The 26,195-nt window shown below is 41.2% G+C and overlaps 1 non-coding gene across 1 annotated transcript; it reads left to right on the forward strand.

Annotated features, from left to right (window-relative positions):
- The first annotated feature begins 14,136 nt into the window (after positions 1-14,136).
- LOC129642628 (small Cajal body-specific RNA 11) lies at positions 14,137-14,275 on the forward strand. Its single transcript, XR_008709883.1, has one exon. It is a non-coding gene; the product is annotated as a small Cajal body-specific RNA 11 (non-coding RNA).
- Positions 14,276-26,195: the final 11,920 nt, after the last annotated feature.

Below are 26,195 nucleotides of genomic sequence, written 5' to 3' on the forward strand. Positions count from 1 at the left end.
GTACCACGACCTTGTTTTTGTCTATGCTTAGATGAAATTATGTTGTATGCTTGTTTTTCATTTAATCATGTTCCCAGAATGACCTTGTCTGAGTTGGTATTCTGAAAGATGGTTTCTGTTCAACAGGAGAATAACCGTGTCAAGTGCCTAGCCAGCTTCTGAATGTCAGGTTCTTTTCTTTTTCAAATACTGGCTGAAAGGAAATTTGAGTAGCTATTGACTAAATGAATTTGTTGTATCTGCCTCAAGTATCATCATACTTAATGATAACACTGGAGTTTCCCACCAAAGCTGGGGACAAGTCAAGTGTGCCGACTATTCATGGTTATTTAATATTTCCCAAAAGTTTAGTCAAAAGCCGTAAGACAAAATGAAATAAGAGAAGAATCTTTGGAAAGGAAGAGATGAATTATTACTTGCATGAAACTGCCTCCCTGGGAAACCAAGAAAATCAACTGAAAAATTATTAGAAGTAAGGAGAGTTCAGTAAGTCAGTTGATTGCAAAATCAGTATAAGTCAACACTTATGCTTTAAGTTAGCAATCAGAATATATAATTTTAAAAAGCCATTAAAATAGAGACTAAAATAGAAAATATCTAGGAATAAACTTGACATGAAAGCTATGCAGGACCCATATAAACAAAACTATAAAGCTTTCCTGGGACACATGAAGACTTAAATGGCAGGGCATGCTATATTCTTGGGTGGCATAACTCAGTAATTCAGCCATTTCAATTCTAATAAAAATGTCAAAAGTTTTCTTTTTTTATCTAGACAGTATAATCCTAAGGTCACCTGAGAAGCTTAATAAAAGGCTGAGAAATTTTTAGAAGATTGGGAGGTGGCTTACACTGAAAGATTTATTATCAGAGCAGCATGGTTCTTGTGTAAGAATAAAAATAGGCCCCTAAACAGACTTAAGTGTATACATTTGGTTTAGGATGAAGGTGGAATTGAAATGTTCTTACGCCTCTGCTTAAAATATAGGAAGCTGCTAATAAGCACATCTCTTCTGTCCTAATAATGAGAAAATGACATAAACTACAAGATCATTACTTTGCCTGAGCTCATGAGAAAGATGAGGTTGGGAGGCCCAGCCACATTCAGAAGAAAGACAAGCCCCTCTGAAGAGAGATGGGCTTCACAACTGTCTCCACTCCCACAGAGCTTGGGGAGCAGAAACTTAGCCACTGTCCACGTGGGGAGATGAGATAAGCTAAATTGTAGCTTAAAATCCACATGTGGATGAGCTGTAAATCTGGGGTAGCTGAGGTAGCAGAGGAGTTCATCTCAGCTAGACTGTCCTCCACAGACTTCCAGCAGCTGCTCACCAGAAGTATTGGGGGAGGGCAGGAGACTGGCCCTTTTGAACCCACATCTGAAGTCCAGACAGAGGGAGGCAGTTGGTGGATGTTGGGGACACAAAATGCCATTGGCTTCCCTGGATTTTCCTCCCTTAGGGATCAAAAGCTCTATGCTGCTGGGGGTAGGGCAGGAAACTCAAGTTGCCCACAGGGTTCAAAGTGATCAGTGGACAGGGGGCTCAAGACCCTGCTTTTTTCCCTGGACAGGGCAGTCTGTTACTCGTTCAGACAGACCAAAATGTGTTCCTTAATAACTGCGTGAAAAGCATTTGATAACATTGAACATCCATTTATGATAAAAACTCAGCAAACTACAACTTTCTCAGTCTGATAATAGACATCTACAAAAACCCTATGGCTACCATCATACTTAATGGTGGAAGATAGAATCTATGAATTGTGGTGTGTCCCTATAGTGGAATACTTTTCATCAGTAAGATGGACGAACTGCTGATACAAGCAACGGCGTGGACGAATCTCAAAAGCACTACAGTAAGTGAAAAAGCCAAACTCAAAAGGCTATACCTTGTATATTTCATTGACATTCAGGAAAAGGCAAAAACCACATGAACAGAGAAAACAGATCAGGGTTGCCAGGGGCTGGCAGGTGGGGAATGGGGGATTGACTACAAATGGGCACAAGCAAACTTTTGGGGATGATGGAACTACTCCATCTATGTGTGTTGATTGTTGTGACTACACGCGTTTGTCAAAATTCATGACACTATCATGAGTATGAATTATATCTCGAGAGATCTGACTTTAAAAAACTGGTTCAAGAAGCAAGTGTTAGGCTATAAACGGTGCTGAAATAATTAAATCTTTTGTGGGAAATTAATTCCTCACGTTATCTGATAAGATTAATTCCAAATGGATTATAAATAAGGATGAAAAAATGAAACCATTAAAAGCTTAGAAATACGCAGAAAAGATAGGTGATGAATACATAAGAGAGCAAAGTATAAAGTAAAACGAAGTGAAGACTGCTGCCTCAGGACAGTGATTATCAAGAGGTAAAAGGAGTGTTTTTGAGAGAGAACCCATTGTGGGAATCTGTCTTCTTTCCCTCCTTCCCTCCCGCCCACTCCCCTTCCTCCTCCTCCTCTCTTCCTCCCTCTCCATCTCAGTGATGTGGATGGCAGTTACAGGAACATTTGTTTTATGATTATTCATCACACTGTACATCCTTCTGTTTGTATGTACCATACTTTGTAGTTTTAAAAAAAGAAGCACTTGGGGTCCAAATGTAATTTCCTATGTTTTAACAGGATTCAGGCGCAGAGAGTCCAAGTCCATTGGTGAAGGTGGTTCCCCTCATTTTGTCATCACTTCTCCATCCCGGCTGGTGCTCCACCAGCCAGAGCAGCCACCTGCTTCAGCACAGGTCAACAGACTCTGAACACGATAAACCAAACCCAGTTAGAAGAATCTATGTTGCAGTTATGAGGTGTATAATAAAACACAAATGTGGGTAAAATCAATCTGACTCAGAGTGGAGAAAGGTTTTTAAATATCAAAGTAAAGGCAGAAGACATAAGGAAAAGATTGATAGATTTTTATTACTTCCAAATTAAAAATGATGTACAAATTTTAAAACAGCAGAGCAAAACTGAAAGATAACATACAATTAGGGAAAATATTTTAAAAATACATGACAGGGACTTCCTGGTGGTCTGGTCCCAAGTGCAAGAGGCCTCGGTTCAGTCCTAGTCAGGGAACTAGATCCCACATGCCACAGCTGAGAGTTCACACACCACAACAAAGACTCAGTGCAGTCAAATAAATAAAATTTAAAAAATATGGCACATAAAAAAAAATACGGCACATAAAGGGTTAGCATTCTTGAAATACAAACAGCCCCTAAAATCAATGAGACCGATACTCCAATAGAAAAACAGGCAAGGAATATGAATAGGGGATTTTTAAGAGAAGAAGTAGTACTACTAAAAATAATTCTCCCTAATAATCAAATAGTTGCACATTGAAAGTGTGCACTTGTCACATATCTAATTGCCCAGTATTAGAATGGAAACATCTAGAATTGGGAAATTGTAGAGAAAATAACACTGAAGCACTTGGTAGAAGTCCAGCAGCATTAAAAAGAGCCTCAAAAACTGTTTTCATTAACACATGTTAATGTTTTCATAATATATGCACAAAGATATTCATAATAAAGATAACTGGAAATGACCTAAAACATTCCAATGACAGGAAACTGGCTAGGTTACGTTCCCTCTGTGTGCTTGAGCATTTTCTAGCTAAAATGGCACCATTGTGTGACTAAAGAAAAGTCGTCTTCTATTCCAGAAGACCCCACCCCACACCAGGCCTACTGCTTGTGCAGGCAACAATTTGGACTGTGGAGATCAGGGCTCTGATACACAAATGATGGTATACTGTGGAGTCATTAGAACACAGTTTTGAGTGACAGGGGTAAGGTTCACAGTATGCTATTAATGACATACAATGTGAAGTGTTGACCAGTTACTAGGTGTTACTTAAAATGTAAATTTTTCATTGTGTACAACGTAAGTAATTTTTTAAACTATAATAATATGCATAGGTAGAAAACTAGGGGGAAAAACCCTAGAAGGATGTATACCAGTATTTTTAAGAGTATTATAGCTGGATGAAAAGATTATAGGTGGTTTTTATTTTTCCTTTTGTACTTTCTATATTTTTGATATTTTCTTGGTGGAATGTTTATTATTAGGTAATCAAGGGGAAAAACAGTAAAAAAAAAAAAAAAAAAAATCTCATTTAGGGTACTGAGCAGAAGCAAGTGAAAAATGTAGCTTACCCAGGAGAAATGCATGCTTTTGGTTACTTTCATTACCTTGAGCTTCACATAAAAGCTTAAGCCTTATAAATAGAAAAGTCAGTAAAGTGCGCCTGTTTAGATGACATTTAGTGACAGTGGTGAAAATGTGACCACATTAGAATGTTGAAACGAGATGAGGTTATATGCCACAGGCCATCCTTGATGTGCAGGTTGTAACCCAAGCAAGATGCTTCTGACCCAGCCCTGCTCATGACAGATGTTAAGGGGCCAAAGGAAGCTTGGCATGGGTTAAGGGACAGATGGAGAAGGCAGTGGGAAGCCCTGACTAAGTCAGAGAAGCATGGGAGGCCAGTGTACCCTCCACCCAGTGATTCAAGTGGGAGGTAAAGGCAAAACAGTCTTTAGCAGGCTAGTTACTTTTTTATATCCAAGTTCCCTGTTCTGTGAAGGTGCTAACTGCAAAGTGAGAGTGTTAAATGTGGCATTTCCCTTAATGGTTTGTTTTCCCTGAAGCCAGTGGTATTATGTGTTGATGGAGAGGAGAAAGCCCATGACCAAGTGAAATATACACTTGTCTCTGCCCTCTCTCCCTTCTTCTCCAATACCTCCCTCCACTGCTTACAAGCCTCCAGTGACTCCTCACAGGCTTCAGGACAAAGTGTAAACTCTTCATCTTGGCATAAAAGACCTGCTTTTCATTCTAGCACTGTTGCTCAGCAGACATATTTCAACCTCACAAAGTGGCATTGGTTCTCTAAACACATGCAGCACGTTATCTCATGTCTGGTGGCATTTATCCTTTTGCTAATATTAACCCAATGCTTGCTACATGCCAGGCATTGTGCTAAATGTTTAATATTGTTTTCTGCCTTATAACAATTTTATCTCATGGACTTGAATATTGTCTCCCATTTTATAAATGAGAAGCCTGAGGTTCAAAGAAATTAAATAATTTTCTTAAGGGTCACATAGTAAGTAGCAGAGTCAGAATTTGAACCCAGGTTTTTGTTTTTTTCTTCCCCAAACCACTTGAATGGGGATTTTCTGGCAGTCCAGTGATTAGGACTCAGCACTTTCACTGCTGGGGCCCAGGTTCAATCCCTAGTCGGGGAACTAAGATCTCACTAGCCATTCATGGCACAGCCAAATTAAAAACAAATAGCAACAACAAAACCCCCCACTTTACTGAGCTATGACTGACATATAAAAGCTGTAGATATTTAATGTATAAAACTTGAGGTGTTTGGAGATAAATACATATACGTAACTTTGAAACTGTCATTACTGTCAGAACTATGTACTAAACTCATCTCCGCCTCCTCCTTAAACCCAGGTTTGACTCCAAAGCTTGAATTCTTTTATATTTGTGGTGAAATATATGTAACACAAAGCTTAACCATTTTAACTATTGTAAGTATACATTTTTGTGGCATTAGGTACACTTATATTGTTGGGTGAGCATCACCACCATCCATCTCCAGAATTTTTTATCTTCTTCCTCTGAAACTCTGTATCCTCTAAACATTCACTCCCCGTTTCTCCCTCCCAGCCCCTGGCAAGCAACCACCATTCTACTTTCTCTATGAATCTGGCCACTCTAAGTACCTCATATAAGAATCATACTGTTTGTCCTTTTGTGGTTGGCTTATTTAATTTAGCATAATGTCTTCAAGATTCATCCATACTATAGCCTGTGTCAGAATTTCCTTTTCCAGGCTGAACAATATTCCATTGTATGACTATATCATGTTTTGCTTATTCACCTATCAGTGGACACTTGGGTTGTTTTACCTTTTGGTTATTGTGAATATTGCTGCAATGAATGCGAGTGTACAAATATCTGTTCAAGTCCCTGCTTTCACTGCTCTTGACTATTTATACAGAAGTGGAATTGCTGGGTCACATGGGAGTTCTAAGTTTTGTGATGTGAACATGGCTGAAGATTATAAGCCAGTCATTTTGTAGAGTCTCCTTCAGTTTGGACTTGGACTCAGATTATATGTTTTGACTGGAAAGTCACAGATGCTTTTTTTTTTGAATCATACTCCACAAGGTGGCAAGTGATGTCTGTTTGGTTATTGGTGTTTTTAACTTTGATTCACTTTATTGTGCTGCTGACTGCTAGGTGAATCTACTGTAAAATTATTGTAAAGTCTCTTTGTAATTATTAAGTATCTTAGGAGGAGATACTTTGAGACTATGTAAGTAGCTCTTTCCTCACCAATCTCTCACTCACTGGAGTTTAACATCTTTGATATTTTTTGTTGAAAGGTTACTATGAAGGTTAGTAAGTGGTAATTTTCTAATAACCATCATCATTCCTTTTGCATTTATTATTTATGATAAAGAAGTTCCTCTTCTCATTTATTTCTGTTAGTATAGATTCATACTTTATTCACTGTATCCTAATCTGTTGCTATCAGTATTTCATGCTTAAAATGTCCCAGATCTGGCTAGTAGAAGCCATTGCAGGTTGCTTCCTGTGTCCTTTTGAATTTCTTCATCATTTGATGACTTTCTTTATGACATGAAAAGCTGTTTCCAGGCTCATCTTATTATTTCCCTGGGTTCAGTGATTTGAGGAGAGCATATTTATCTGTAGAAATAAAGCCACTCCTTAATGTCAAAAATGCAAAAGCAGGGTGTTACCAAGTAACTTCACATACTTTGACCGCTGGCAAGCCCCGCAGGTTTGAGATTTCATTCCTGGTTTGTTATCAGATTCGTGAGTCCAGTAGAAGACGAGTATGTTTTATGGCCAGTTAAATATCAACTGTGAACTTGAGGGTCCCTGAGGGGAGCACAGAAAGGAACACTGATCTGTGCTGTGGGGTTGTTTGGTTTCCTCCAAAGGATACTTGGGGCCCTGCTGGCATGGGAGCTCGGTTTAGAGAAAAAGCTGTCTTTACATATTTCTTTCTAATGGTAATAGAAGTGAAAGCATTGTTGTGAAGAGACACTAGGTTTAGACTGCACCATATGGCGGTGAGAGGCGTTCATCACTACACTGTCTTAACAGCTGAACTGAAAATAGCCCATATTTTTGCAGTGATGGAGAATTAGCCCCTGACTGCCAGGAAACACCCATTGTAGCAGCTCTTCTGCCGTGTAATTTAAAATAATTACTAATTAAGTGAGAATAAAATAGAGTCCATGATAACAATAATAATCACTGTAGCATTGGTCATTACCCAAGTTACTCTTTGTTGGAGCATTACCTAGGGGAAGATGGCTTGCCAAAGGCAGGAAGAACGGCCGGGGAGCCGCAGGCTTCAGCATTACTGCTGGGGTAAGGAATCAGGACCTTTCTGGGGTGCTTGGCAGCCACTGACCTGATTTTATATTCCATCAATATTGTCGATCTCATGTTGTTTCAAGGAATTTGCTCACTAATACAGCAGGCAGCGTGCCATTGAAAACCAAGTGCAGGAACAGCTTTAAGGCTTGTCAGTGGACTTATATCATTGCAGGAAACAACTCAAGCAGTTACCTACGACAGGCATCTCTCTCATCAACATCTGGAGAAAAGCGAGGCTCTTTTGCAAGAGTGCCATTGGGAGCAAACGTCCAACACCAATAGTTATGAGCAGGTATGTGAGAGAGTGGAGGTGGGACTCCCAGTGTTTCAGGGCACCGTACAAAGGCCTGTCCGTGTGTCTAAGAAAGTAAAGGGTGGAGGTTTTTTAGTTAAAGGCAGGGTTTATGCTTACTGTTTTTTGGGTGATTTAAAAGAGCATGCATTCCTTTATTTATTCACTCATCGACAAATACGTATCTACTATGCACCAAGCATTGCAGTAAGTACTGGGATTATGGATCAAGGCAGACTTGGCTGATAACCTCTGGCATCTGACTGTCTCCCGGGTAGTGAGAGATATACAAATAGAGACATGCAGAAAGTGTCAGGGGGCTAAGAAAAGAGCACTTGAGGGAAGAGCAGAGGCACTCTTTTTGCACTGTGACTCTGTGAAGAGCCCTCGAGGAAGTTCCATTTATGCTGAGGCCTGAAATCTGAGGAGTGTTTGGCTTGCAAAGGATGAGGGGAGAATGTTCTGGGCAAAAGATGAAACCTAGTTAGTCTGAGGAACTACTGGAAGTACAGAGTGTGAGGAGAAGTATGGAAGTACAGAGTGAGGGAGAATGTGGCACAAGATTTTGGTGAGGTCAGCTGGCTTCAGAGAGAGGAGTGCGTATGGGATTCTTAGTGCAAGGGGAAACTTGAAGCTGAGGCGTGGCAGGACCCAGTTTAGGTCTAGCTGCTGGTGGGGAATTGCCCGGAGCAGGTGGGTCCTGAGCTAATACAGGGATACCAGGTAGGAGTGGAAAGATACCAGGACTGGTTCCCAGCTCTCTGGTTAGAGCAAGCTGGGTGAATGGATGCACTGTATGTTCAGGTGGGAAATATTAGAGAGGACAGCTATGTCTGGGAGTTGCAATACTCAGTTTTTTTTTTTTTTTTTTAAATCATGGCAAGATACACACACACACACACACAGACACACACACACGTTATGCTCAGTTACTTCAGTTGTGTCCTACTCTGTGTGCCCCTATGAACTACAGCTCGTCAGGTTCCTCTGTCCATGGGATTCTCCAGGCAAGAATACTAGGGTGCGTTGCCATGCCCTCCTCCAGGGGATCCTCCTGACCCAGGGATCGAACTCATGTCTCTAATGTCTCCCGCATTGGCAGGCATGTTCTTTACCACTAGCACCACCTTGTATGTATGTACGTACGTACGTACGTATGTGAAAGTGAAGTCGCTCAGTCATGTCCGACTCTTTGCAACCCCATGGACTGTAGCCTACCAGGCTTCTCAGTCCATGGAATTTTCCAGGCAGGAATACTGGAGTGGGTTGCCATTCCTTCACTAGGGGATCTTCCTGACCCAGAGATCGAACCTGGGTCTCCCACATTGCAGGCAGACACTTTACCGTCTGAGCCACCAGGGAAGCCCATGGACGTATGTACCTATGTATGTATGTATATGTACTCTCGAACCAGGAATTGAAACCTCATCTCCTATTTCCCCTGCATTGGCACATGGGTTCTTTGCTACTAACACCACCTGGGAAGCTTTTATATATATATATATCTATCTCATAAAATTTACCTTTTTTTTTTTTTGGGAAAGACAGTATTTATTTTAGGAAAAAATGGAGCAAATCAAACTCTTAGGAGCATCAAATCTCAAAATCATCTATTTACTATAGTATACATTAGACAACCTTAAAATTGCAGTATGAAGATTACAACATGGACTGAAGAAATTTTTCTTTACTACACAAAATATAACCTAGCAACAAAAACCCACATTTTTTTTTCCTTTCTGGGAAAAAAAAAGGGCATGGTTTGATAATGAACAAATTTTGAATAAATCCTATCAAAATTTACCTATGCCACTTAATTCTGAAAATTTTATCCGTAATTTAGTGTTCTGGTTGTAACTTTGCTAACAAAATGTTTAACCTCCAAAGCAGCAGTCATTTACAGCAAATCTGGTACCAACATCAAAGGAAAATAATTGTTTTACAAAACGGTGCAAAAGCCACTTTGGATTTTAGTACAACATATCACAGAAAGAATATGAATACAAGTTTGCAACTTTATATATACATACTCCAAAGAGGCTGTCAGTACCCAAAGTATTTTTATTGCTATATTAGCAATGGATTTTTGGATATGTTTTTTTAAGGGCCACATAAAAATAGATTCAAGGGACAGATTAAATTGAAGTCCTAGATTAAAATGTTTGGTTTAAAGAATTTTCTACAAGAAATTTCATGTTTATGTATGAAAAGTTATATAACCTTATATGAAAATGTCATGAAGTATTTTCTACACTATACTAAATGTATTTCCCAAGAGGGAAAAAATTAAAATATCTAAAATATATTAGATTAAGATTACAAGACCATAATCTTTTGAACATGCATCTGTTTACAGAATTAACAGTATACAAGATGTTGGTTTCATTATGGACTATAAAGAAATGAGTTGGTGACAACTATCCTTTGCACAACATTATCAACTCACTTTAGCCACAAGCATGTCCTTGGTATGTGTGTACAAGAAATATTTTCATTTACCACCATCAAATCATCCACAGGTTTACTTAGAAGATGAAGGTGCAGAAATATGTTAAATGTATTTTTCTTTCCTTCAAACAACATCCCAAGCATGGCATAAGTAGCCTGAAATAATAAAATACTTAACTGGGCTTTTTAGTTATCTACACAGACTACTAAAAGTAAATTAAGTTGCTCAAATTAACACATCAAATAACAAAACCAGCCATAAAGCAGGCTGGAAAGCATTAAATGTTTCATATATGTGAGTTTTTAAATCATTTAATTTCTATAGAAAAATTTTATTCACAATATAATGTGACAGAAAATGCCACAGGAATGATATACTGATTGCAATAAGGTTGCATGCAACAGCAGCTTTGTATTTTATAGCTATTTTTGTTTATAAAAATTAAACCTCTCAGTCATGCTTATCACATGGTCTTAGTTTTGTAATGTAAATGAGTAAGGAATACCATACAGTTCAAAGAGGAAATGTCTCATCATTTTGAATGTGAATTATCTGTAAGAAACATGAAGTATACTACTGAACCCTGAAACATGCATGTCTAGATTTTCTTCTGTCCAATTTCAGGCTGTCTGCAATCCTTCTTACTTATATAATACCAAGAGGATCCGTCTGTAACTGTGGTTGTATCAGCTGAGGTTGCAATGGTGGTGGTAACTGAAGGGGTACCATTGGTTCTACCAACTTTAACCATTTAAAATTGTACACTTCTGTGGCACTAAGTACATTCACAATGTGTGCCACCATCACCACTAAACATTTCCAGAACTTTCTCATCTTCCCCATCTGAATATACCCATTCAACACTAACTACCTATTCTCTCCTCCCCCTCAGCTCCTGGCAACCATTATCCTTCTACTTTCTGTCTATGAATTTGACTGCTTTTGGTACCTCATATAATCATATAGTATTCGTCCTTTGGTTGCTGGCTTACTTCACTCAGCATAGTATCTTCCAGGTTCATCCATGCTGTCAGAATTTCCCTTTTAAAGCTGAATAATATTCCATTGTGTGTATATGCCATGTTTTATTTACTCATACGTTTATTGATGGACATTAGGGTTGCTTCCATTTTTCAGCTCTTGTTTATTGCTTGTTATTTAATACAAACATGGTTGTACAGGTATCTGCTCAAGCCCCTGCTTTCACTTCTTTTGAATTTATACCCAGAAGTGGAATTGCTGAGTTGTATGGTAGTTCTGTTTTCAGTTGCCTGAGGAGTCACCAAACTGTTTTCCGTGGTGACCGAACCATTTCACATTGCACGTGTTACAGTGCACAAGGATTCCAATTTCTCCACTTCCTTTCCAACACTTGTTATTTATTAATTTTTAAAAATAATAATTATAACTTAAATAACTTAAATTATAATCTTCACCCTAATGATTGTGAAGTGGTGTCGCAGTGTGGTAAAACATTCAGATTTTTAGATGTTACATTTGAGATGCCTGAGAGATACTCACATGGCATTGTCCAGTAGATGGTTGGTTATGCCAAGCGAGATTTCAAAGAGAGGTCTTCTGGCCCACAGATCAGTTTAAATTCCACTTAGCAAGGTGTGAAGGCTCTTGTAAATGCCTCACCATGGTGGACCTTGTGTATTTGTTCTAAGGCATCCTACCCTACCAGCTTGTCTACTATTTAAGGATATGAGCTTTGGGCATCTGAGCTTATTTCTGGTGAACAAATGACATTTTGTACCTGGTTCTCCCCTTTCTGATCAATATTACAGCTCCAATGGAAGTTAACCAAGAATTACTAAATATGATCTGCAAATAAAAGTGGTAGAAAGATTCAGGATGAGGGAGTTTATTGTTTCGGTCTTAGGAGGGATATCTAGCTGAAGTCAGATAGGTTTGATTGTCCTTTAGAGTGAATGGAAGGCATTTTTGTTTGTTTCTCCCTTTTCTTGGTAACAGAAAATGCATCTTTAAAGTGTTTTTCAATTTCTTTCTCAGCTCCCTTTCATTCTCTGATTTCTTTACTCTTAATGGGATAACATAAACTAGTTTTCTGTCGTCTTTTATTCATCAAAGCTGTCGATTTATCCTGAACAGAATGAAGGCAAGGATGTTATTAAAATAAAACAACTTCCAATTGAGCTGCTAATAAATGCTGAAATGCATCCACATTTTTCTTATTGATTATCTCCTGCTGACAAAAGCAGACACAAGTTTGTACCGCATGCTGCCCGTGGAAATGAAACATTTAATTAGATGAAAACCGAATGAGCTGGAAGATCTGCGGTGCTGGGCCATCAAACAATTGTTATTCATAATTGGCTGTTTAAAATGTCCCTACTATTTGAGCCTTTTTCACTTAAAAAATTCCCTACAGTGCATTAAGACGAACACAGTCATTAGTAAAGTTTCTCCTGTGCATTTTACAAGCTCAAGGTTGTGGGCTAGAATGAGCCCTGTCAGGCCATAAATCAGGTATAAGAGAAATCTCGAAATTGAGAATTAGGAGGCGAGAGCAGGAGATGGCAGTGCCCTCTCCATTTCAGGCCCATCTCCAAATGCTGAAGTGAAGGTGGGCGAAGAGATGCTGGTAGAGGCCCATAAACTCCAAAGGTGAAGTTCTTTAGAACTTACTAACTGTAATCATGTGCATGTAAAGTTTAATGTCTGGTAAATGCACAGATATTTAGCAATGGGAGTTTATTGAAAAGTGGGTATGCACTTTGCCAGGAATGTTTCAAGCACTTACCAGGTGGCCTGCTTTTTAAGACAGTGGGGAAGAGAAAGATGGATGAGAATCATTGCCTGTGGCAGCCACGTGGCATTTAGCCTGTACAGGCTTTTCTTCCTGGAACCCCCAGCAAGTTATTAAGATTTAAAGGCTTTGGTTTCCTCATTTGCACCTCGTGGGTATTAATCATACCTATTATATCAATTTGTCATGAGGATTGAATGAGAGAAAGCCTTTAGCACAGTGGGCACACGACACACACTAAATGAATGTCAGCTACTGGCAATAATATCTCATCTTCCAAATCTAAAGGCCCTGAAGGGAAGACATCATTTCTTCTGTTATATTTCCCACAGTATCTTGCCTTGTACCTAACACCCGGCTCTCGATAACTTTCATCTGAATTAAAAGAAGTGTCAATCTCTCAGTCATCAGATTCTTACAAATTCAGATGAGAGCTGACAATGGTTCAGTGAGTGTGTATTTACTGTTTTAAATCACTTAAAAAATATTTTGCTTTTCTGGTTACAGAAGAAGTAGCAGCTGCTCCTGGGCAGAGACAGTGAGGTTAAGAGGGCAGGTGCCAGAGCCAGATTGCCTGGGTGTGTGTTCCTCCCCAACCAGCCTGCACCCCTCTGCCCACAGAGTGATTGGACTGTGTGAGAATTCAATGAGTTAAGACACAAACCACATGCAGCAGGGCCTAGCACATAATATGTGCTCAATAAAGCGCAATTCATGCTGAATAAAATAAAAACCGAGAGATCACTTATTCTCAGGACCGTGTGATAACTGCTAATAAATGCTTATTCAAAGTGTGCTCTGGGATTAATACAGTGTTTGGTATAGTCAGGCATCATGAGTAGCCCAGTTATTGAACCCTTGCTGCCACCAGGCACTGTACCCACTGCTTTGCACAAAATATCTCACTTAATTCACACAACAATCCTGTGGGGACAGGCAATGTTATTCCCTTTTTATGAGTTGAAAAAACAAGATCCATCAGGTTAGGTAACTTTCCAAGTTCATATAAACGGTAAGTGATGGAGCTCAAATGCAGCTCTCTTTGGTTCCAAAGTTAATCTTTATGCCACCCTACCTTGAGAAGCCTGATATCAAATCAAGACCAGGCAGCCAGTATGAAAGAGATGCGTGATCTAAGTGAAGTGGGAGAGTTGGAGGAGTATCAGAAAACAGGCAATTGTATGGGCCTAAGTCTTTTCTCCTCCCTTGTGCTCAATTCTAACAGGGGAGGCTGATGGGACACACAGCAGTCTCCCTCTCAGTTTAGGAGAGCTGTCCTAAGAATAGGGCTGGCTCTTAAAGGCACGAAGGGCAGTTTTAAAAAAAGAAGCAGACAGTTATGATGTACTACATTCCATGCTATGACTGTAACTTCTGATTAGCCCTCAGACGCCTTCTTAACACAGTGATTTAGATTTGACAGCAAAGCTGGCACAGGAAATGAAACCCAACTTGCACAGGGCTGCATATTAAGCAGGGACTCAAGCGGCCCAGGTGGCTTTTTCCAAGACTTCATTGTGCTCCTGCATGTTTGGGCCTGATTCTTTGTGTCATATCTCACTGAGTTTATGCTGCAGTGGAATCTCAGGCTAGATATTTTCTCTTTAATACTTGGTCTCCTGTAGTCACCACTTCTGTATAAAAACACCATGGTGTGTTAGTTCTTGTTTCTCAAGTGTAATTTGGAGTCAAGTGGAACAGATAAACAATGTCAATGAAAATATCTTCTGTAGACACTGATGGGACTTATCTGTCTTGAAATGAGGAGATAAAAGATGCATAAATGTTTAATTTTTCTTTGCATCTTAATGTAACCACTGAACACCCTTAGTCCCCGAGCAAATTAATCGTCACAAAATGAGAGTAAACGACACACAGTCTGTACTGAGCCATTGTCTGTTGGATCAGCCGCCCCTCGGCACAATAGCACACAAGAGGCAGGTCTCTCCAGCAGAGCTGCTTGAACAGCTGTGCTGGATTAAGTGTATTAGAAGCTTCCTTGGAAAACTCAGAGCAATGACAGTGATCTTGTGGCTTGAGGTTGATTCTTGGCATGTTTGTCAGGTGAAGTTTCCCTCTCCCCATAGAGAAGGTCCAGGGAAAGTCCTAATATGAGATTGGCTTCCCCACACATTCCTTACTGTGTGAGTTTTACAAGTTACAGCCTCTCTGAGCTTTATTGACTTCATTCACAAAATATAGTTGTGGCTAGTAGTTTTGTATATGTTAGTGTTAGTCACTCAGTCGTGTCCATCCAACTGTTTGTAACCTCATGGCCTATAGCCTGCCAGGCTCCTCTGTCCATGGAATGGTCCAGGCAAGAATACTGGAGTGGGTAGCCATTCTCCACTCCATGGGATCTTCCCGATCCAGGGATTGAACCTGGGTCTCCTGCTTTGCAGGCAGATTCTTTACCATCTGAGCCACACATACATAATTAAAAAAATTTCTAGTTGTGGTGAAATACACATAACATAAAATTTACCAAGCTAGCCATTTTAAAGTACACAGTTCAGAATGCTAATTATTATATTTCAGTATAATTATAATGCTACCAGTATTTTTATTTTATCTTATTGCATTTTTTGTTGAATGAAAGATTCGTTAAAGTCTATACTGCTTTACAATTTTTGTGTTTCAAACACATGATTTCATCTAGTCCCCTAATAACCATTTTTTTCTCCCTATGCTTATATTGTCCCTCCTTCCTTCCCTCTCTCAACTGGTAACCACTAGTTTGTTTTCTATCTGTGAGTCTGCTTCTTTTTTGTTTTATTCACTAGTTTGTTGCATTTTTTAGAATCTAGATATAAGTGATACCATGTAAGGTCTGTCTCATTTATTTCACTTAGCATAGTGCCCTCTAAGTCCATCCATGTTGCTGCAAATGGCAAAATTTAAATCTTTTTATGGTTGAGTAATATTCCATTATATATATATATATATATATATATATATATACACACACACACACACCACATCTTTATTTTTATTTTTTTTTCACACCACATCTTTAAAAAATTAATTTTATTTTTGGTTGTGCTGTGTCTTCGTTGCTTTGTGTGGGCTTTCTTTAGTTGCAGCGAGTGGGGTTACTTTTCATTGCAGTTCACAAGCTTCTCAGTGTGGTGGCTTCTCTTGTTGCAGAGCACAGGCTCTCAGCAAACAGGCGTCAGTAGCTGTGGCGCTCACGCTTAGTTGCTCAAAGGCATGTGGAATCTTCTTGAACCAGGGATGAAACCCGTGTCCCCTGCATTGTCAGGCAGATTTCTATCCACTGAGCCACTCAGGGAAGTCTCCATACCACATCTTTATCCATTCATCTGTTGATGGACACTTAGGTTGCTCCCATACTTTGGCAGTTGTAAATAATACAGTGCTACCAATATTACCACCACTTGCCTAGAAGAATTGTTGTGAGGATCAAATGAGAAAAGAAGTGAAGATGCTTCCTCACGAAAAAGTGCTTTGCAGATATCAGTTGCTGTTGTTAGTGTGACCCCATGCTCTCTCTGGGCTCGGTTTCCCCATCAGGGACTTGAACTGCAGATGCCTTTGGCTCAACATTCTGTGCAAACATTACTTCTACCCAGCAGAGCTTTCCATGTCCATAGGGAGTCAACCTTAAACTAAAAGCTGAGTTTTCTCTAACAGAACATCAACATTATCACGCACATGGAGGTTTTGTGGCTTTTCTTGTCACCCTGTGCTAGAAGCCATTGATTAAAAATCTGCTTGGCTTGTCATTGACCCTGATACACCTATGTCTGTATTTCTAGATCTGTATCTACATCTATATCTAGATCTGTTTTTCTGTCTATGTCCATATCTGTCTTCTATTTATTCAGAAATATTTATCCCACACCTTCTAATTGCTTGGACACTATCTGAGGTGCCCCTGGGGGTAAAGCAGGAGCCAGAGAGACAAATCCCCTCCCTTTACTGAGCCTGCCTTTCAATGGGGGAGGCAGACGATCACCCAGTACACATATAATAGATGCTGTAAAGTGTCAGGCCAGGAGTGGAGGGTGACAGGGGCTTCTCCTTTAGATGGAGTGGCCAGAGGAGGTCTCTCTAAAGAGGCGACATTGGAGCAGAGACCAGCCACTAAAAGGTGTGGGGAGCAGTGGATAGGCTTGGAGGGGAGAACTTCCCACGGAAACCCGGAGGCTTCTCCTTGGCCTGGACAGCTGTGACTCTGGCTGAGCCTGTGGTAGCACCCATGCAGAAGGACTCAGGGCTGCTTCTCTTTTCCCTGAGTTTCCATAGATGAGAGTATTTCCAGTGCTCGCAGCTCTGTGTCAGGGAATTCTGAAGCTTCTCTGAGCAGCTGGGAATCAGTGCTGGGAGAACTGAAAATCTTATTGGTCCCTTTGCTTAATTATAGCCTATAAATATGCCTCACCTTGAGCCCCACTCCTCAGAGGCCAAGAGGGCACACAGCCCCTGCTGGCCACTGAATTCCTGCAACCCCACTTTGAAACAATTTGGGGTTGCAAGAGCTGCTGATAAAGCTTGAAGATGTCAAATTCCTTCAAAACAGGGCTGTGAAATTTGGTAAAGAGGGGACAACCCTGTTAGTATGGATGAAAGGAAATAAAAATTTTTTGAGGCTTTCTTATAATCTAGAAGCCACCTGAATTATCATATTCATTTACAAGTTTAGGGGGCTTTCCTTATGGCTCAGTTGGTTAAGAATCAGCCTGCAATGCAGGAGACCTATGTTTGATCCCTGGGTTGGGAAGATCCCCTGGAGAAGGGAATAGCTACCCACTCCAGTATTCTGGCTTGGAGAATTTTATTTTGCATTTGTTCAGATACGGATTTAGCTGCTTTAATGGAGGACAAAATAACATAGAGATTTCAATGAAGCTGAAGGAAGTTATTTTCCCAAGTGTGAGCAAGCAGGTAGATCTGGAACAAAGCAGCACTGTTCCTTCACATCAACCCTGGTGCCTGGACTTCTTGTCCACAGGGTCAAAGGTGACTCACACCCCCTCTATGATTGTGTTTCAGCCAATAAGAAAGAGGAAAAAAGTGAGGACACATCCCCTGGTTTTAAGGGTGTGACCTCGGAGTTGTGAACATTACTTTCTCTCATAGTTTGTTGGCCATAGTGTTGCCGGATTTAGGCAACAAAAATATAGGATAACCAGTTAAACTTGAATGTCAGATAGACAATCAGTTCTTTTTTTTTTTTTTTTTGTTCTAGTGGGCATCATTATACTAAAACAATTATTGGACTTTTAATTTGGGACATACTTATAGTAAAAAAAAAATTACTGGTTGTCACTCTGACTTGCAAATTTAACTGGGCATCCTGTATTTTACCTCACAACCCTAATTGGCTAGCACCTAGTGACATGGACACACCTAGCTTGAAGGGAGTCTGGGAAACAGTTCTTAGGTGGGTGGTAGTGTGCACTGCTTGGGGTTTTGATTACTTAAAGGAAGAAGGGGAGAATGGATATTGGGGACAACTAGCAGCTTTGCCAAAACTTATCTGGTCTCCTTCATTTATTCATTCTACTAATATTTATTAAGCACCTACTACATGACAAGTATTGGATAAACAATGCAGACAAGACTCCTGTTGTCATGGAGCTTTTATTTTAGTGGAAGAGACATCATAGCAATTGATACACATGTAGAACTTTAAGTAGTAATAAATGTTCTGGGAAAAAAAGGAGGCAAAGAAGTTTTTAGAGTCTGTTAGGAAAGCAGACATGAATTTGAGCAAACTCTGGGAGATAGTGAAGGACAGAGAAGCCTGGCATGCTTCAGTCCACAAGGTCGCAGAGTTGGACACAATTTAGCCACTGAAGGACAGCAATAAGGGAAGTTGTAATTGGTGGTGGGTGTGGTATGGGTCTGGGAAAGCTTCTCTGGAGAAAAGACATTTGAGTAGACACCCAAATGAAGTGAGGAAGAAAGTCTATGAAATAGGAATAACATGCAAATCAGAGGGACCAGCTATTTTTCAGGAACTAGAAGGTGGCCCATGTGGCTGGCGTGGAGAGATCAAGGGGGAGAGTGTAAGGGAAGCGGGCAAGAGTGGGCTTTGAAGACCACAGCAAAGAGTTAAAGAATTTTAAAAAATTATTATTTTGGCTACAAGGTGAGGCATGTAGGATGTTAGTTCCCAAGCAGGGATTGAACCTGAGCCCCTTTCAGGGGAACTTGCAGCCCTAACCACTGGACAACCAGGGAATTCCCCCATGACTAAGAGCTTTTTAAATTCTAGGAATGATGAGATGCCATCAGAGGGTTTTGAACAAGACGTTAATATGACTTAATTTACATTTCAAAAAGACCACTGTGCCTGCTGGGGAGACAGTGTAGCTATAGGAAGTAAAAGCAAAAGGAAAGAGATAAATTAGGTGTCTATTGCACTGTATTGTGGTTGGATAGGGTCTTAGGAATTGGAGGAGTGAGAAGCTGGGATTCAGGATGTGGATTCAGGATGTATACGAAATACCTACCAATGTCACCCTCATCGCACAGATGAGGGAACCGCAGGAAGTCAAACATGAGGATAGGCTGGCCCTCTGCTGGGCGGGGCTGGGGAGTGCAGTGTAATTGCTGCTTGGAGAGGTTGCAGGAATCATTCAGCCTTTGGTTTTGATGCTGCAGCAGGAGCCAGAGGGAGGAGAACTGGGATGAAGAGGACTTCTTTCTCCCTTTCCTCCTATTCCAGTTCTTCCCAAGCGTTGATTCTCTCTGGTACTCTGGATCTGAGGTAGTCTTATTTGTTACTGGCTTCATTAGAACAAAATCTTGTCTCCTCTTTTGTGAGGAAGAGTAAAGAATTTACTCTTGTAAGTTGGCAGCCATGACACCAAGAGCAATGCAAGCTGTAGAAAGAGGGACTGTTTTATTTTGTGTGTGGTCCTTGCTGCTCCAGGGTTGTAGAGGAAAGCAGCTTTGGACCAACCACACCTGCTCTGAATCTCATTTACTAGCTGAGCCTTGGTTTTTTCATGTGTGGAGTGGGACCATGCACAGCTGCCTCACATAATTGCTGAGAGCCTTGCAAGAGAAAATATGCCTAAAATCAGTACAACCAAAGTGATTTGTGATTTGGTGATCATTTTGGGTCCAGCTCGCTCTTAGCAATGTTCTTTTCTTTATGGTTTTACCAGCTCCCTTACTGACCCTAATCTTTTTGTCACTCCCCATCCCCTTCCCTTGCTGCTTCTCTCCTGTCATGATGTTTAGAGCCCTGCATATGTAGCTGAGCTGAAGAGTGGAATGAAAGGCAGAGGGAAAATGCCGGGATGAGGGGGGTCAGGAATGTGAAGTCCCTTTCATTAATCTGTTCTCTGGAACTGGAATCTGAACTTTCATTTAAGTCAAGTGAAAGACATTATGTTCTCACTTAGTCCAGAGGCACACTGCTGATAAGAAACAAATTAGAAATGCAAGTTTTTCTCCCAAGTGCTGTAAAGATGTGTCTTGCTGGTGGAGCTGGGGTTTCCCTGTGGGTCAGTTAGACTGTCCCTGAAGCGAATATGCAGATGGAAATGATCCCTGCTTCTCATGAGGCTGTCAGAGCATGATATCGAATTTTGAAAAGGGTATTTGAAGTCCTGTTTGTTTGAATCATGAAGAAACACACTGCAAGATGTCTGTCTGTTGGTGGGGAGGGAAGAGGGTCAGGGAGCAGACCTTTCTGCAGTAGATTTTAGAAGTGGATCAGCTGGCCAGAGTGATGGGTTACGTTGGATGGGAAGACTCAGAAAACTCTGGAGTCATAGTGGGAAGAACCCTTAGAAACTTAAAGGAACTGGTCTTTTTACAGGTAAGGCTATTGAAGCCCAGAGAGGGGCATTTCTTGCCCCAAATCACACATCCAGGGGATATTTCCAACCTAGAGGTCGAACCCAGGTTTCCCACATTGCAGGCAGATTTTTTTTTTTTTTTTTTTTTTTTTTTTTTGCCATTTGAGCCACCAGGGAAGCTCAGAAAGTAAAGCATGAAAGAACTTTGGTGAGCTAGGGTCAGAGTTTGGTTCAAATCCTGGATCTATCACTATATTCCTTGGGTAAATTACTTAATTTTCTAAAGCTTCAATTTTCTTGCTTGTCAAATGGTGCTAGTCATAATTCCTACTTCACAGAGTATTTGAGGATTAACAGGAAAATCCATGTAAAGTAGCACTTAGTGCTAAGTAAATACTGCTGTTTTGTAGTGTTGGTGATATATTTTTGAGGTCTGAGGAACTGACAACAGGTAACTGTTAACATGAAAGGCCTCTGGGGTGTGGTGGGTTGAATTGTGTTCCTCCAAAAGATACCTTCAAGTATTAACTCCCTGAAGATTATCTTCAGTACATGTGAGTGTATTTGGAGATAAGATCTTTGTAGATGTAATCAAGTTAAGAGGAGGGTCATACTGGATGATGGTGGGCCCTTATCCAATAACTAGTGTCTATAAGGAGAAATCTATACACAGGCACACAGGGAGAACTCTGTGAGAAGACAGAGGCAGAGATTGCAGTGATACCACAAACCAAGGAATGTCAAGGGTTAACAGCAACCACCAGAAACCAGAAGAGGCCAAGAAGCATTCTTCCCTAGAGTGTTTGGAGGGAGCATAGCCCTGCCAGCACCTTGGTTTTGGACTTTGAGCCTTTAGAACTGTGAGTTTATGTTGCTTTAAGCCTCCCAGTTTGTGGGAATTTGTTGCGACAGCCCTAGGAAAGAGAGGGTATCAGTATTGAGGGAAGTGTTTTGGGCTCCCATTTAAGCATCCAGGGTTAGGCTTATTAGCCATAGAACACTCATTTCTATATTTTAAATCCACTGAGTAATAACCTCCCAAAGAGATCATGGGTATTTGCCTACTGACTTAGTGATGCTGGAGGGGTGCATGTGTGTGTGTGTTGGGGGGTGGTGGTGGTGGGGACACAAGTTCTGAGATTAATGAGAGCCTTCATGGTGATGACTGTGTATTCAGGGTCACAGAACGCCACAGACACACTCAGAAGAGGCAGGGGGGTATGCAGTAGGACTGAGGAAAAGGGCTGCTGCATTTCATCTGTCCCAGTTCTCCTGTTGAGAGTCTTTCCTTCCCCTTCTCTGTCACAGGAATATAGGTAGTTGTCTTGTTGGGCTGAGATGCAGGGAATTTGGAACTGGCCTAGGAAATTGTTGAACTTTATCAGTCTGTGGTGAATACCTTTTCCTTCATGCCAGCTGTGGACCATAGAGAACTTCCAGGGAGATGCTGTGTGCCTCTGTACTTTCCCAGAGAAAGCCAGGTGGTCTCTGTCTCAGTTAATTTTCCATAGGATGTTCCTGAAAGATGTAGAAGTCCTTTTTCAGCATAGAATCCCTCCGCCCCCCTTGGCTTCCTTGGTCCTGCATTTCCATCAGTCACCCCTTCTCTGCCTCTCCTACTCCATGCTCTGACAGTAGCATTTTGAGTAACTCAGGTTCTCCTCTGCTTTCTCCAGCCAGAAGGGAAGGTATTCACAGACGGGAATGATAACCCTGGTTCACTGCTCACCACATAACTACTACCGGAAGACTAGAGTTCATCTTGAAAGAAGAGATAATACATTATAAGGATGTATACAGTTTTCAGAGCTCCTACGACAAGGGTGAAGGGCAGCATGGGTGGAGGTGGATGCGACAGTGGAATTGTATGCTCATTGAATGAGGACTCCTGTAGGAGCCTAGACTATTTGGACTGCTGAACTTCTGACTCTATCAGAGCCGTTTTGGTCTTGACCTTCTTATTTATTCTTTTATTGGGCTATGCTAGGTCTTGGTTGCAGTGAATAGGATCTTTAGTTGCAGGATGCAGGATCTTTAGTGGTGGCATGTGGCATCTTCTAGTTGTGGCACTTGAACTCTTATTTGTGGCATGTGGGATCTGGTTCAAGCAAGGAGTCTTAGCCAGTGCACTTCCAGGGAAGTCCCTGTCTTGACGCTCTTGAGCAAGGAGAAAGAGGGTTGAATCATTACACTTGCTAGGTCACTGGCTCATTGGTAGGAAAGGTTTTGTTTGTTGGTTTGTTTTGAGTTAATGTGTAAGGGAGGTAGGAGGAAAGGGTGGATGGTCAAAGAGAGAACAGCAGAGAGGCAGCCTAGTGGCAGAGAAGGAACCAGAGCAGGCAGCAGGACGAGGATTCTCTACCCTGTGCTCTGAGGCGGCTTCCCCGACCCACAGTGAACGAGTTGGGAGCTGTTACCACCCGTGAGAAGTCTCCTGCGGGTAATTCCATTCATATGAAATATCCAGAATAGGCACACCAGAAGGGGTAGAAAGCAGATGAGTGCTTGCCGGAGGCTGGGGGGAGGGGGCCCTGGGGAGTGACAGTGTACTGGGGTTTCCTTTTAGGGTAATAAAAATGGCAGTAGGGTGATAAAAAACTAGGGTCTGGAACCAGTGATTGTGCACATTGTGAGTGTATGAAATGCCACTGAATCGTGCAAGTTTTATGTTACGTGAATTTTCCATCAAAACCCAGAAGCCGAAAATAAATAGCATGCTCCCCTCAAGTCCCTTTGAACCACACTGATGCTGTGGAGGTGGTCTCTGGAAAGATAAAGACTGGTGTGGCCTGGTGGAATTCCCTGGACTGAGTGTTGAGGGAGGGTGGGGGTCCTGACTCTTTCACCTGCCCCTGTCCCCAGCCCCTCCTTGGAGACCCATGGGGTTGCCAAGAAGTTAAGAGCATGAGCTTTCAGCATGGGCTTTAATCTAAGTGTGAATTCTAGCCTAGCCACAGCTAACAGTGTGACTCTTGGTGTTATAGGACCTCTTTGAGCCTTGGCTTCCTCACTTGTAAAATGGAGGTGACAATCTACCTCACAGGGTTTTTGTTAGCATGAACTACGTGTGTAAAGCATCTAACACAATGCAGAGTGCGTGATGACTACTCAAGAAACAGTAGTGGCTGTTAGAGGTAATAACAACCTCTATTATCTCTGGTATCTATCTGAGCTCAGTACTGACTGCCAAGACAAACAGGTAGCAAGAGGTTTTGTCTTCAGCTAAGTCCTCCAAACAGAGTCCCAAACCCCAACATCCCACTTGCAGGATGAGGAGAAAAGAGACTCAGCAACAGTGGGGAGGATATTATTGTCTTAGCTGTGGTTTTGAAGGGGTTGGATAAATAGCATCCTTCTTCCTAACTTAAACCAATAGAAAAATTAGACAAAACCTAAGGAGATAGGTGACCCAAATACCACCTTTATCCTAATCAGACAGATTTTGGAGATTAAAGAGATTTCTTATTGCTGGACAACAGAGTGTGAGTTCTCTTCTGTTACAAAGCTGGATCACTGAAGAGCTGCCCAAACTGGGGCCTGACCTACCAAAAACAAGCAGGACAGAACAGAGGGCTGTGCTGGTTGTAGTGAAAGGGACTGCTTCCCAAACCCACTGATCAGGGCAGACCCTCCTCCCTGAGGCCAGGAGTGCTGCCCTGGAAAGTGAAAGTGAAAGTCACTCAGTCGTGTCTGACTGTTTGCAACTCCATGGACTATACAGTCCATGGAATTCTCCAGGCCAGAATATTGGAGCGGGTGGCCTTTCCCTTCTCCAGTGGATCTTCCCTACCCAGGGATCGAACCCAGGTCTCCTGAATTACAGGTGGATTCTTTACCAGCTGAGCCATAAGGGAAGCCCAAGAATACTAGATTGGGTAGCCTATCCCTTCTGCAGTGGATCTTCCCAACCCAGGAATAGAACTGGGGTCTCCTGCATTGCAGGCGGATTCTTCACCAACTGAGCTATCAGGGAAGCCAAATGGGAGAAGAATGAGAGGCTTAGAGATGACTTAACGTTGGATTGGTGTAGGACCCAGGAGTTGTCTCCATGGCCAGGTGGGGACTGCCCTGTGACTGGATGGCTCTCCGCCTCTTTCCCCATGAGGTCTGACATGGTCACAGGCATTCCAGAGCTAGTGCCTCCTTTCTTTATGTTTAGCAAGGAGTCTTCCCTTACAAAAAGAAATAGAATAGCAAAAATGAAACAAAACAAAAACGCAAGGAAAAAAACGACAAAACCTGGAAACAACTTTATTTTGTCCAACATTTGGGGAGTAGTAAGTTATAAAATATCCATTCAACAGAATGTGAAGAAGTCATTTAAAAAGGCTGTTTACAAAGAGTTTGTGATCATTTGGGAATTATATGATAATGGCAAGTGAAAAATAAATGATACAGAATTGTACATATAGTATGAACTCAGCTATATAAAAACCTCCCTAAGATTATACATAGAAAAAATTAAGAATTGAGAGGGAACTTTAGAAATATTAGAAGTGGTTGTCTTTCTGTTTAGTTTTTGATTTTTCTATAGTTTTATAGTTTTCTGTAATAAGCATGTATTTCTTTTATAATGGAAAAGATCAACTTTATTTTTTAAAAAACTATTTTTAGAATGGTGTGGGTTACATATTATCAGTCAAAGCAATAATTTAGAATTTCTTAGAGTCATAAGATTCCAGAATGCTAATGCTACAAGAGGACCTGAAGGATTTTCCTAGTTTACGGATTTAAAATATTTTTTGGGGGGAGTCACAGATTCCTCTGAAGATCTCCTGGAAACTGTGACTTCTCTCCTTAGAGCATCTTACATATAAACATACTGTCACATAAGTTGCTTTTAATTTCAAGGTACAGAAGCCCTGTTCAGAGTAGCTTAATCAGTGGAGGAAATTTACTGGTTTATGTATTTAAAAGCTTTAGAGGTATCAGATGAAGCTCGATCCAGCACTCCTGGTCTAAGAATTCCTGGTCTAATCCAATCCTCTTATTTGAGAGGTGGGAACTCAGGGACCCAGAAAGAGGTCAGATGCTCCAAGCCATACAGTTGCCTCACTGTCAGTCCGTTTCTTATCTCCGCACCAAATTCCCTCCAACTTCACATGCAATAGTAGGTCAGAGATGAAGAGGTAATAAGTAGGACCCTTGTCAAATCCTTTGGCTCCTTTAGGACCTAGGACAGATGTGTTTTGATGAAGAGACAGGGCTGACCTTAGTGGAGGGGACTAAAGGGTCCAGAGTGGGAAGGGTGGCTGTGTTGAGACACGGGCTGCATTGAGGTCCCTGTCTAAGACAGCCTGAAAGGGAAGTGGTAACAGCGACGAGAGAGGCGGAATGATTTTATTATTCATGCCTGTATCTTAAAGATAATCATCGTAATTTCCCTTCTAAAAAGTCTGCTTGCTCAGAGAAACAGCTGTATTCTAAGAAGCACTTGTTGATGAAACGTGCAGTA

This window comes from Bubalus kerabau, chromosome 1 (assembly GCF_029407905.1).
Source record: "Bubalus kerabau isolate K-KA32 ecotype Philippines breed swamp buffalo chromosome 1, PCC_UOA_SB_1v2, whole genome shotgun sequence".
Classification (NCBI taxonomy): domain Eukaryota; kingdom Metazoa; phylum Chordata; class Mammalia; order Artiodactyla; family Bovidae; genus Bubalus; species Bubalus kerabau.